Here is a 14444-nt window from a genome sequence, read left to right as displayed (position 1 = left end):
TTGCCTTTCACTTGCACGACCGAATGATATGAACAATAATAAGAGTAATCGTGCATTGGACTAAGCTGGAATCTGCATGGAAACACAAAGGAGAAGACAAAGTAATATGGCTCTTTAACAGATAAACAGATATGCATGCGAGAGCCACTAAACATTGTACCCATGGTCTTCTAGCTTGACCCAAATAAAAAGAAAACTATTTACACGAGAAAGCTCCCAACAAACAAAAGAATAACAAGAAATGTTTTTTGGGTTTTCTCAAACTAGACAGACACACGAAAAGAAAATGAGAAAAAGAAATAAACTAGCATGGATGAAACAGTGGCAAAGTGTGAACACCGACGAACATAGTGACAGCGTAAGCAAGAATATAAAGTCGGTGAGAAACACGTACTCCCCCAAGCTTAGGATTTTGGCCTAAGTTGGTCTACTCCCAAGGAGGGAAATAACCAGCTCCGGGGTACTCCCGAGTGGACTGAGGATGACACTGCTGTGTGAGCTCCTCTGGCTCCCACTGATAAACTGGCGTCTGGTACTCGACTGGTGGCTCGGGCACGGGCACCTGTGGTTGGGCTAAGCCCCAATATGTGTAGATGTCTGAGGGCATAATAATGTACCTGCCTGCATCAAGATTGAACAAATAAGGAGCAGGCAAAGTAATAGTCTCATGAGTACCCTGACTAAATACCAGGTTATAAATCATTCTTCTATTTATATCTCTATCAAGAAAGTCATGGCTAACCATGCTATCATAATCTAGATATCTCTCGGGAATAAGAATCTCTTCTTCCTCGTCCAGTCTAATAGGTATCTCAAAATGTCTAGCAAGACGAGTAGCATAGATACCTCCATAGACAACGCCTTTAGAAAGGTTACTGTTCAACCGTTGACCGACTATAGCGCCGAAGCTATAAGTTTTATCATTATAAAGGGCTTCACGCAAGACCGCAAGATCTGGGGAGCTAAGGGACCCAACTTTCCCACGACCAATCAAACATTTTCCCACAAATAATGAGAAGTACTAAAGCACGGGGAAAATGAATGCTAGCATCTCTAGCGCAAGACACTCCTCTCTCCTCTCGTACAGCAATAGTATCGATGAAATCCTCCAAGTCCCATGGACGAGGTTCATGAATATCCCCAACGTAAGGTAATTTGCAAACATTGCAAAAATCCTGGAGTGACATGCGCTGGGGGATATCATAATGTTTGAACTCAACCATAGGGGGATTCTGCCTCGGATAGAAGTTAAAGCTTTGTACGAAGATATTAGTGAGGAGGAGGTATTGCGGACACTTATCTTCAACGAAGGCGGTATGGCCTGCGTTCTCCACCAAGTAGTAAAAGTCCTCAAAAAGTCTGGCGGCGCGTAAGAACACATCGCTTGGCCATTCACACGCTCGAACTTTTGCAAGTCGAGGGCCGGATACTTGGGCTTCTTCTCACTTCCATCATCCTTGGGGTCACGGCTTGAAGAGACTCTTAAGAACCTCCTCATCTTTTCCCTTTTCTATCTCTGAAAATTTCTGAAATTTTGAGTGACTCTAAGGAAAAGTGAACAAGGCTCAACTAAACTCGTAGCAACTACTCCCACAAGTGCCTAGAGGCCATATTACGCATCAAAACTACTTGGGACCAGCTAAAATTAGCATGAAAAGCTCAAGAACATGGTCACCAAGGCAACAAAAATACGCGAAGTATAAGGCACTAGAGAAAAAACTAATTGGACCAATGGAGGAGTCACTTACCAAGGAGTAATTTCCCTAAAACAGTTCTCAGAATGGTGCTTTGGGCAAGGAGATCGAAAATTCCAGCAAGAGAAGCAAGAACACGAGTTTGAGCTACGAAACGATTTTTTCTGGAGGTAGGAGAAGAAGATGAGAGCTAGAATAAGTGGAGTGGGCCCCACAAGCCTGCCAGGCTCGGGTAGGGGGGTGGCCGGGCCTCCTGGGCTTGTGAGCCACTGGCACATCCCCCAGACTAGATCTTCGTCTCAATATTTTTCAAAAATTCCAAAAAAAAATCGTACTTGATTTTCAGGATGTTCGGAGAACTTTTATTTTCGGGGTACTTTTCTACGGGATGCTAAGACAGAAAACAGGGAAAACTAAACTAAACCTATCATTTTTCTTCTAAGCAACCGAAGGTGAAAGGTTTGAACAAAGGTTTGTGACTCCTCGATTCATCCATCTCATGGTCATCGGAAGGAATCCGTCAATGATGTTGATCAAGTCTCCTTGACAAACCTTTTCGAATCGCAAAAGAGAACGAAGAATTTTCAAATAGTCACTAGGTTACCTCAATGGGGATGTGTATCTCCCCAACAAGCAAATCATACGTCATCTTGACAGGAGGAATAGGGCATTCAAAGCTCCCAATAAGAATCGATGAAGTTTTTTTGATAACATTGATGCAATGTACTCGATATTGTTTCTCTGGAAAGTACACCGTATGCGCATTACCATTGACATGGAAAGTGGCATTGCCTTTGTTGCAATCTATAACAGACCCTGCAGTGTTTAAAAAGGGTCTTCTGAGGATGACCGCCATGGCATCGTCCTCGGGAATATCCAAGATAACAAAGTCTGTTAAGAGAGTAACATTCGCAACCACAACAGGCACATCCTCGCAAATGCCGATAGGGAAGGCAGTTGATTTGTCGGCCATTTGCAGAGAAATTTCAGTGGGTGTCAACTTAGCCAGTTCAAGTCTACGATAAAGAGAGAGAGGCATAACACTAACACCGGCTCCAAGGTCTCATAAAGCAGTTCTAACGTAGTTACCTTTAATGGAGTAATGTATAGTGGGCACTCCGGGATCACCTAGTTTCTTAGGAGTTCCACCCTTGAAGGTATAGTTAGAAAGCATGGTGGAAATCTCAACCTCAGGTATCCTCCTCTTGTTAGTAACAATATCCTTCATGTACTTAGCATACAGAGACATTTTGAGCATATCTGTCAAACGCATTTGCAGAAAGACAGGTCTAATCATTTCAGCAAAGCGCTCAAAATCCTCATCATCCTTTTTCTTGGATGGTTTGGGAGGAAAGGGCATGGGTTTTTGAACCCATGGTTCCCTTTCTTTACCATGCTTCCTAGCAGCGAAGTCATTCTTATCGTATCTCCTAGCCTTAGGCTGTGGGTTATCAAGATCAACAGGTTCAATCTCCACATCCTTATCATTGCTAGATTGAGCATCAACATGAACATCACTATTGATATTATCATTAGGCTCATGTTCATCACCAGATTGTGTTTCCTCATCAGAGACAGAGACATCGTTTGGATTCTCAGGTGTATCAGCATCTGGGTTGGTAGCGTGCAGGTTCCTATCATCTTTCTTCTTTCTAGGATGACTAGGTGCATCAGTGCTAACTCCTTGAGAATCTTGTTCAATTCTCTTTGGATGACCCTCATGATACAAAGGTTCATGTGTCATTCTACCGCCTCTAGTAACGACTCTGAGAGAATTGTCATTCAACTCTTTGAGAAAGTCTTCGTGAGTTTTAAGTACTTGTTCTACTTGAGTAGTAACCATAGAGGCATGTTTACTCAGAAGCTTAAGATCATTGACGTTTCTATCCACACAAGCACTTAAATGACTAAGCATACGAGCATTCTATTCCAATTGTATGCTAACATAATCATTGAAACTTTGTTGTTTGGCAACAAAATTATCAAATTCATCCAGGCATAGGCTAGCAGGTTTGTCAAAAGGAATATCACTCTCATCAAACCTACACAGAGAATTTACTTCTACTACCTGTATCGGGTTATCAAGACCATGGATCTCTTCGATAGGTGGTAGATTTTTGACATCTTCAGATTTAATGCCTTTCTCTCGCATAGATATCTTAGCTTCTTGCATATCTTCAGGACTGAGGAATAGAATACCTCTTTTCTTCGGAGTTGGCTTAGGAGGTGGTTCGGGAATAGTCCAAGCATTCTCATTGCACAAGATCTTATTCAATATGATTTCAGCTTGTTCTATAGTTCGTTCCCTAAAAACCCAACTGGCACAACTATCTAGGTGGTCTCTAGAAGCATCGGTAAGTCCATTATAGAAGATATCAATTATTTCATTCTTCTCAAGAGGGTGATCAGGCAAAGCATTCAGTAGCTGGACGAGCCTCCCCCAAGCTTGTGGGAGACTCTCTTCTCCAGCTTGAGCAGAGTTTATATTTCCTGCAAGGCAGCTTGCTTCTTATGGGCAGGGAAATATTTTTCAGAGAAGTAGTAGACCATATCCTGGGGGCTACGCACACAACTAGAGGCAAGAGAAGTGAACCAAGTCTTAGCATCATCCTTTAGCGAGAAAGGAAACAACTTGAGGATATAGTAGTGGCGGATCTTTTCCTCACTAGTGAATAGGGTGGTTATATCGTGGAGTTTGGTAAGATGGGCTACAACCATTTCAGGCTCATAACCGTGAAAAGGATCTGATTCGACCAGAGTGATTAACTCGGGGTCGACAGAGAATTCATATCCTTATCGGTCACAAAGATAGGCGAAGTAGCAAACTTCGGGTCCTATTTCATCCTAGCGTTCAGAGATTTTTCTTTCCACATGAACGGTAATTTCTCAACATCATAGCTATACTTACACGCAAGAAAATACTCAGCTATCTTTCCCTCCATAACATAACACTCAGGCATATCAGGCAATTCATGTCTAGGAGAGCTAGTTCGAGCAGGCAAAATAGCAGGTTCTACTTCAATAGTATCAGCAGTTTCAGAAGTACCATCACATCTAGCAGCAACTCTAGCAATTTGTGCATCAAGGAATGCACCTAGTGGGAAAGCAGTATCAAGCATAGCATCATCAGGCAAAGCAGTATCAAGAATAGCATCATCATAAGCATCATGGGTAGCAGAAGTAGCATCATCAAGCACATGCGACATATCAAGTTTTCTAGCAGGAGGTGGTGTTGCAAACTTAGTCATAACTGAAGGTGAATCAAGTGGAGAGCTAGATGGCAGTTCCTTACCTGTCCTCGTAGTGGAGGGAAAGACTTTAGTTCTTGGATCTATCGGATTCCTCATAGTGACCAGCAGACGTAAATCCCAAGTGACTCAGAGAATATAGCTGTGCCTCCCCGGCAATGGCGCCCGAAAAAAGGTCTTGATAACCCACAAGTATAAGGGATCGCAACAGTTTTCGACGGTAGAGTATTCAACCCAAATTTATTGATTCGACTCAAGGGGAAGCCAAAGAATATTCTCAAGTATTAGCAGTTGAGTTGTCAATTCAACCACACCTGAAAGATTTAGTATCTCCAACAAAGTATCAGTAGCAAAGTAGTGTGATAGCAACAGTAGCAATGGAAACCAATAGCAGCAAAGTGACAGCAGTAGCAACAGAGTAACACCAGTAGCAACAGAGTAACAGTAGCAGCAGTGGCAGCAGTAGCGACAAAGTAACGTAGCAAGGACAAGTAGGAAAAGCTCATAGGCATTGAATCGGTGATGGATGATTATGCTGGATGCTATTCATCATGCAACAGTTATAACACAGAGAGATATGTAACTAGCTCTAGTTCGTCAATCTAATGTAGGCATGTATTTCGTATGTAGTCATACGTGCTTAGGGAAAAGAACTTGCATGACATCTATTGTCCATCCCTCCCGTGGCAGCAGGGTCCTAATGGAAACTAAGGGATATTGTGACATCCTCGACTTTTGCTACAGTAAATATTGTAATTAAGCTACAGTCATCACCCGCAAATGATGCCACATCATCGAGAATTACCGTCGTTGACCCGCATTGAATTTCTAACTAGATTCAGAAATTGAAAACAAAAGATAATTATATTTATAAATTCATATTAACTATTAAAGAAAGAAAGTATTAAAAATAATAATGACAAAAGAAAGAAAAGAAATTAAAAACAAAAAAAAAAGAAATTTGAAAGAAGAAATAATAGAAAAGGAAAACAAAACAAAACAAAACAAAACAAAAAAAGGAAAAGAGGAAACCCCCCACCCCCCTGGCCGACTGGGCCAAAGTGGCCCAGCCGAGCCAGCCCACCCCGCACCCCCCTCAAACCCTAGGGCGAGGGAGCCCCTCCCTGCCTCGCTCCCTCCCCCCCTTGCGCCACCGCCAGGGGCTCCTTCCCCTCGTGGCCCGCACCACCCCTCATGGGGGGGCCCACCTCCCACCGACACCCTCCCTCTCGTAACCCGCCTTCCCCACGAGAGCCCCCTCCTCTCTCGGCTCTCTCCCTCTCCACGCACCAGACTCCCACGCCCGAGCCTCCCATCGAGCCCTCCTCTCCACCTCGCCCCCACCCCGGCCGGCGAGCTCCCCCCCCCCACCGTCGGCCTCTCCCTCCACCGGCCTCTTCCTCCGTCCGGCGACCTCGCCTCCCAGATCCCCTCGTCGCCTCTTCCCCTCCCCGTCCCCTGGCGTGCATCGGTTTTCCCTGCACCCCTCCGATCCAGATTGGATCGGGGCCGGGGGCCGAAACTGCGCCGGCCGGTGCCTCACCACCGGTCCTCCTCGTCGTGGTTGGCCGCCGCCGGTTCTGGCCGTAGCACCCTGCCTCGGGCCTCCCCTCGTTGGCCTCCGACGGCCACACCCCGACGCCATACCGGCCCCATGCCGGATCCACACCGGCGCCTCCTGATCTCCCCGCGTCAACCCGGCCTGCCACCACCACGGCCACAGCGTCCCCGTCATCGGGCCCCTCCCCGTCGGTCCTCCTCCGGTCCACCGCGATCGCAACACCACCAACGGTTGCCGCCACCTCGATCTCCTCCTTGCCGGCACCGCACCATCGGTCTCCTCGTCATCCTCCACAACGGCCGACCCCGAGCCTCGCCGCCCCGTTCCCCGGCAACGCTGGTGAGCCCTTTTACGGGCTCCTCCCACCCTCTCCTTCCGTTTTCCGTCCCGGTTCTGTTCCAGAAGTTAGTTTCTGTTTCCGGTGCCGTTGAGGTCTCGTAGGTGTAGTGGAGATTTGCCCCTTCCTCTCTGTTGAGAGATGAACAGAGGGATGACACAGATGAGAGTTAGAAAGAAATAAAAAACAAATGATGTATTCCGTATGTATGTATGTATGTATTGGATACCCGTATTTATGTATGTATTTGCGTATATAGGTATGTGGAGGAATACGACATTTGTATGGTTATGTATTTGTGAATAAAAATGTGTTTTTGGCCTAAAGCCACTTACCGGTGGGGCCAATGCACCTCGCTGTCTATGACAGGGAGGCCCCACACCCCCTTTTAAAGAAAAGTAAAAATTAAAATATAAAGATAAAAATAATGTTTTTATTAAATAAATAAATAGATATATTAGTTAATTAATTAATTAGAATAATTTAGAATATGACACGTGGGTCCCCCACTAAATTAATTTGATTAATTAATATTTAATCTTAATTAAAACTTGTGCCTATGACGTTCGGGACCCGCTGGTCAGTTGACCAGTCAACTGTTGATGTGAGCATGACATCATGATGATGTCATAATAGCTTTTTATTAAATTATTTAAACCTGTTTTTAATTCCTAATTATTGAATAAAACATTAAAAATTAATATTAAATAATCCGTAAGTGAGATCAAAATATTTTCAACATGAAAGTTGATCAGCAGAACGAGACGAACCCGGATACACGGTCCATTCGTGTGTCACGCGTCCCTAGCATAGCAAACATGGAACTTTTCCATCGTTTCCAGTATAACCGGTAGTAGCCCGAGACCCGGAAAATATCGTCGGATATTCTTCCGACCCGTCTATGACGGATGTTGTTGCGTTAGCTCATGTCTAGCGTGCATCTTGCCATGTCATGCTTTGTGTTGCATCGGTGCTATTATTTATTGTTTCTTCCCCCTCTTCTTACCGGTAGACCCCGAGACTGACGCTGCTGCCGGGTACATCTACGACCCTGCCGATCAGTCCTTTGCTGTAGAGCAGCAAGGCAAGCAACCCCCCCCCCCTTGATCATTCCTATATCGCCTATGTCTTTCTTCCTATTGCTTGCATTAGTATTTTTGCTACTGTTGTAGTTAGCTCCTATATCTGATGCATAGCCTGTTTTTGATGAACTGCTTCTTTCAGTCATGTACCTTTAATATGCTTAGTATAGGTGGAGCAGTCATCCCCTCTGACCCCGTAGTCTAGTTGCCCCGCTTGTTTTCAATCTCGATCCCTGATCGATGACCCAGACCCGACACAGCACCTACACCCCCTTCGTTGTACGACGCTACAGAGATACTATCGGGTACCGAGGGTGACACCTCGCTAAGTACTCCTGATGATATCTCTGTAGTATAGCTAGTCGGTCGTGGTTATCGAGGGTGATTCCTCTTTCACCATTCCCGATGACGCCTCTGTCGTGCAACCCCTCAAGTGTGGGACCCCCGAGGGTGATTCCTCTAAGCCCACCTTGACGGGTACATCGTTCGGAATCCAACGAGGGTGATACCTTGGATCCCCCCCATGTTACAAACCCACAGTTACTCGACCATGTTACTGGGATCATTGGTGATTAGTTGTAAGACGGGTGGATTCCCGTGAGACTGTGTTGCTGGCCTAATTAAAATTTTAATGGATTTGGGTATTTAATCTGGGTTGGTCGGAGACCTTTTCGCACTAACCGGCTACGCGGGAAGAATTATGGGTACTCGGCGTCGCGGTATCAACCGAAGCTTTTCAGATGCCAGCAATGTAGCGGCGCGCGCCCGAGTGGTCCCAAGATGCATCGCTCTTGTGATTAAAGGATGCTAGGACTGACGTCCGCCGCCCACGCCACATGCAGGAGCGCGAAGGGGAACTGGGCCCACGAACCTTTTGTGCTTAGGAGTTAGACCGGCGGGCTGGCCTCTCTGATTAGTCTTAGGTGGGGCTGCGACTTGTCAATATTCTGAGGCCGGGCAGGACCCTGAAAAGTATGTCCGGCCAGAGTGTTATCGAGCATGACGGGACATGTGGTGCACCCCTGCAGGGATGAAAATTAACTATTCGGATAGCCGTGTCCACGGTTACAGGACAACATGGAGTTGTGCCCCGATCTTATACAACTACAATTGTTACTTAACTGTAATTAGTTTGCCTCGGGATTGCTTCCTCGCAGGGAGTCGAGGGAGGGTCTTTAGGCGTGACCTCACTTTATTATTGTTGTAACAATATGACTATTAATGTTTTACCCCCCTGTTCTACTCTCGTCTATTGCTGCAAGACCCTGAAGATGCTAGTCTTCGATAGGACTAGGCTTTCTCTCTCTATTATCGCATTGCTGCAGTCAGTCCACATATAACACCCCCTTCTTTGATACTGGTGCATATTTAGCATAGTTCTGATGTAAGTCTTGCGAGTACTTTGGATGAGTACTCACCGCTGCTTTGCTCCCCCTCTTGTCCCCTCGATCCGTTTGCTGCGACCAGATGATGGAGCCCAGGAGATGGAGGTCCCCGCCGCCGACGACTGCTACTCCGACGGTGCCTGCTACTACGTGGAGGCCGCAGATGATCAGGAGTAGTTAGGAGGTTCCCAGGCAGGAGGCCTCGCCTCATTCGATCATGTTTTCTTTTGTGCTAGCCTTCTCTAAGGCACCCCATGTTTTATGTCTGTACTAAGATATGTCACATCCCTGACACCTTAAGCAAGTTAGTCTTGTGCTCATGTCTTCTTTGCATTTGCATCTAATAATTCTCCAACAAGAACAAGAAAGTGGCAAAGGAAAAACTCAAAACCCTAGCCACTACTTTAAATAAAGGAAATCTCAAAGTAGTTAAAATCAATGAACCCAAAATGGCCTCAAGAAATGTTCAAACTTTCTGATAAATCATGAAAGTAAATGAGCATTGGAGAAAACTATTTTCTTGACACTTTAAGCATTTTAAATAAATGCAAAAAGCTACTGGTTTCAAGTTTTAAATTTGAAATCAGAAACTTTAAATTTTAAAAATTGTTGAAAACTTTGGAAATGGTTGGGAATATTATAACAAATATTCAGGTGTGTTTAAAATAGTTTTACAACCCATTTTTGAGCTGAAATAAATAGCAAAACATTAGTTAGCAAAACAGAACAAAACAGAAAAGAAATAAGAGGAAGAAAAACCTTACCTGTCGCCCGAGGAGGCCCAGCCCACCAGGGGCACGGCTGTCTTCTTCCTCCTGCCAGGAGGAGAAGCAGCTGCGTGCCGACGCGCCGGCGAGCGTGGCCACGTCCCCTGGCCACCTCCTGCTTGCCCGAGCCACGCAGACGGCGTGGATAAGCTCCCCGATGCCTCCTCTATCCATTCCCAGCGTCAGCTCTCTCCCTCCTCCCGGATCTCTCCTTCCCCTTCTGCCGCCATTGGAGCCGAGCAAAGCTCGAGCTGCCCGTGCCCCTAGCCATAGGATCCTCTTGCTGAGCACGCCGTTAGCTCCGCCTCATCGGTCTGGTCCTCCCTGCAGAAGCCAAAGCCACCCCGAGCCCTGTAACGCCCCGGCAACTTCGTCTTCAACCTCCGGCCACCGGACCTCTTCCGTCGATTCGCTCCCTCCGGCGCACCCCCGAGCCCTACAACAACACCATCGGAACCGCCGTGAGCTCATCATCATTTCCCCTCTCGCCCCACGCTCTTCCGTGCACCGTAGCCCCGTTCCCCACCAAGGCCAAGAGCTCCTCACCGCCGGTCATGTCATCGCCGTTGCTGTGGTGTCTGTTCCACGTGCTCGAGCTAGGGATCGAGCTCCTGGAGCCTCCAGGAGTGTGATGAGCCCATCAGCTGTCCTCCCCGTGCCCTAGAGCCATCAACCGCGGGAGGCCGAGCTTCGGCCGCCGCTTCGGCTCGTCGCCGGCGCCTCTCCCGGCGACCCTAGCCTCCCCTGATGGCCCCGCTAGATGCGGCGTTGCACCAGCTACCCGTAGCTCCTTTCTGCGCCCAAAACCGACGGCCGATGCGCTGTCTAGCTCTCTCCGGCGAGCCCTCCGCCGCGCCCGTGGTCGCCGCCGGCCATACTCCGGTGGGGGCCGGCGTGGCCAAGGTAACCCAGCAGCTTAGGGGTCTAAACACTCGCTGACAGTGGGCCCAAGGCCAAGTCAACGCAGTTAAGGGACTGGCCAGCGCGGGATTAATCCCAGAGAGGCTGACCAGTGGGTCCCCCCTGTCAGGTTTGACCTGAACAGGTCGGCTGACCTGCTGACGTCAGGCTGATGCAATAAATAGAATTTCCAGTATAGAAATAATTCCAGGAAATTGCTAAAACTTGTAAAAATCATAGAAATTAATCTGTAACTCCAATGAAAATAATTTAGATATGAAAAAGCATCAGAAAAGTTCAAGGATTCTGAATATGCTATTTTCAACCATGCTTGAAAAAGTTACAGAACCCTAACATGTAGAATAAGGAATAATTCAATTCTTATAATTACTTTTTAAATGGAATTTGGAAAATATTCAAATTTCATTATGAATGCCATGATCACACACTGTCCTAATTACAAATCAGTACCCTAACATGACATCTCATGCATGTTAACATCAAGTTGATCTGAGCATCAGGTCGAATCAATTAAATCGGTATTCGAGAATACCTCGTTTGAATTGATTTTGAATGTGATTCAAATCAACTTCAAACCTAACACATGTTGATTATAATAATATATCACCTTGCATTCCCATGCCAGGCTCATGCATCATTTTGATTGCATATGATTGTTATTGAATGTTGCCATTCATTTCGGTAGGCTCCGCACCCCTGGATTCCACCGAATATCCGTCTGACGGATATCGTCCTTCCTCTGAGCAACAAGCAAGCAACCCTTTTGATCATCCCGATATTTCCCATGTTCTTGCTCCTGCACTTGTTTATTGCATTAGGATCAAATGCTACCACTACTTTTGCCACGTTAGTTGAACCCACTTCCTTTGCATGACCTAACCTTGTCACGGTAAATAGCCGAACCTTGCAACCTAGCATACCTGGTAGTTGCGTGAGCTATGATGTGCCTTATCCTGCTATGCATGCTATGCTTAGAGTTGTGTATGGTCTGTCATCTGGGAGATGAACAGAATTGTGAGAATGTGTTCGGTAAGTAAAGATTGTGTGTTGAACCTGATTTGGTAAAGGTACCGGTGAAAGGTTGTGTAGGAGTACATGGCGGGTTGTTTCATTGGAACCGTCCTTAGGAACTGAGTTCCGTGTATGTAATCCAAGACTAGATACAACCACATGCTGGGCCATGAAATATGACCCCGCTCGGCCTATTAATCGCGTAGTACTCGGTCTAGGAGTTGCAAGTAGTTTCTGGTGTTTATAGTAATGCTGGAGGCCGTGCATGGTGCTGACCTGAGAGGTGGGCCGTGATGCGGTAGGCAGTGGCACGGTGTACGAAGTGGCACCCGGATGGTGGGCTTGGGAACCCTGCGCACATCGTTTGAGGCCGTGGCGGAAACCTCGGCCGGACTTCCGTATGGGTTACTCTCAGATAGGCGATAAACCTGGACTAGGTACTAGCGCGGTTAACGGTCGTGGCCGACTCCCTCGCTGGGCTTCCGCTTGAAGGTTGCCGAGGTGCATGACGTGCACGTGGTGATAAGTGGCGAGAGCGTGTGTGACGAAGTACACCCCTGCAGGGTTATGATCTATTCGAATAGCCGCGTCCGCGGATATGGACTACTTGGAGACATATGTTGTTCATAGATAACATAAATGGCTACTCATGAAATTGCCAAGATAAGCGTGAGTGTCGTGGATGGCATTTCCGTATGGAGACGGAATGATTCCACGATAGTGTATTGTTGTGGTGTTAGTGGACTCGTGTGCGAGAAATCAAGTTGTCAAATTATTTAAAATTGCAAGTTGTCTAGCCACGAGTCAAATGTTGGCTTCCCGCATGAAACCCCGCAATACCTTCTTGATACCTTGCATGAGTAGTTAGTCATCCTAAAGTCTTGCTGAGTACCTTCGTACTCATGTTTGTTAATAAACGTTGCAGAGGTTGCTAATGACCCTAATGGAGGGTTCTTCGTAGACATCGACGACGATGATTAGCTGGTGTCCCAGCTACGATCTGGCCCTACGCTGGGTCTGTAGTATAGTCAGGCCATGTGCCTTCTAGTTGCCGTGTCTGTACTCAGACAGTTTAAACTCTTTCGCTGGCTTGTAACTGAATGACTGCTATTATGGGTCGTGAGACCCTTAATGTGTAATATTATATGTGTGGCTCTTCCGAGCCTCTTGAATAAGGCTTGTATGTTTATGGTTATGTTGTGATGCCATCGATGTATCTATACATATCGGTATGCCATGCGTACGTGTGTCCTACTTGATATGTATGGGGTCCGATTACCTAGTCGTGAACTTTAGTAGCACTCCTTACAAGGAAATGCCCCTTTGTGATCCAACGAGCCTTGGTAGTTCGCTACTGTTCCGGACACATTGGTTGACCGGCATGTGTCCTTCTTAGCTGATTTGTCTGTCCCCTTCGGGGAAATGTCACGCGGCGTAATGGAGTCCTTGTAGCTTGCTACGACTCGTCTACGATCACTGATGACCGACACCTGCTTTGTTGGGTCATGTATGTCTGTCCTTGTGCGGTACTGCCACTTTGGTTTATGACTAGACATGTCGATCCGGGTTCTTTGACATTGGAATGCTAGCAACACTATTGCATACGTGAGTCAAAAGACGCAAACGGTCCCGGCTAAGGTAAGGCTGCAGCCGTGAAGTTAACCGTGCGTGAGACCGCAAAGGGATGCGATGTGTTACAGGCTGGATTCCTATGGCTTAGGATCGGGGTCCCGACAGCGTTGGTATCAGAGCCTGACTGACTGTAGGATTACTAAGCCAAACTGGTCGAAGTTGAGTCTAGAATTGCTTTAGTTATATATAAGGGAATTGTTTGTGGAAGGGAACGTAAGACTCTTGTTCTCTTGTCAAGTTATTCTATTCTGGTCATCCTCGTCTTTTCTGCGGGAATTAAGGAATAGGTTACTCATCTTCTTCTAGGCTCGTGTTCTGATCGGTAGATTATAGGACTACGGGTCAAGAGATATGTGGTTTCTGTCATTCCTAGAAAAGGGAAGTAGGTTTGATGATCAGAGAGTTGAACTTGATAGTTGAGTGGTTACGCTTTTCCATTTTGGGTTGTCTCAAAATTTGTTTTTGAGCATTTACATCCGTTATGCTGCCCAATGTTTCATTCGGAGCTCTAATGCTTTTGCATTACTCTCTATTTACAGATGCCTGGCCGTCCTTCTCGTCAGGTGGTACGTCTGACCAGGTGCATTGATGTGCCGGGTCATACGGCCATGCTGGTCAGGGTGATGTCGGTGTGCGGTTACCGCTGGTACCCCGAGTACACAGTAGAGGAACAGTACCGAGACTTCAACCAGAGCCAGTACATCTGCACTGTTAGGGTATTTCCAGACTACCCTGGAGCGGAGAAGCCAATCCATTGGTCCTATGGGTTGGGGGTCACTGTTGACATGGCAGTACAGGATGCTGCC

This window comes from Hordeum vulgare, chromosome 6H (assembly GCF_904849725.1).
Source record: "Hordeum vulgare subsp. vulgare chromosome 6H, MorexV3_pseudomolecules_assembly, whole genome shotgun sequence".
Lineage (NCBI taxonomy): Eukaryota > Viridiplantae > Streptophyta > Magnoliopsida > Poales > Poaceae > Hordeum > Hordeum vulgare.
This window is presented reverse-complemented; position numbering follows the sequence as displayed.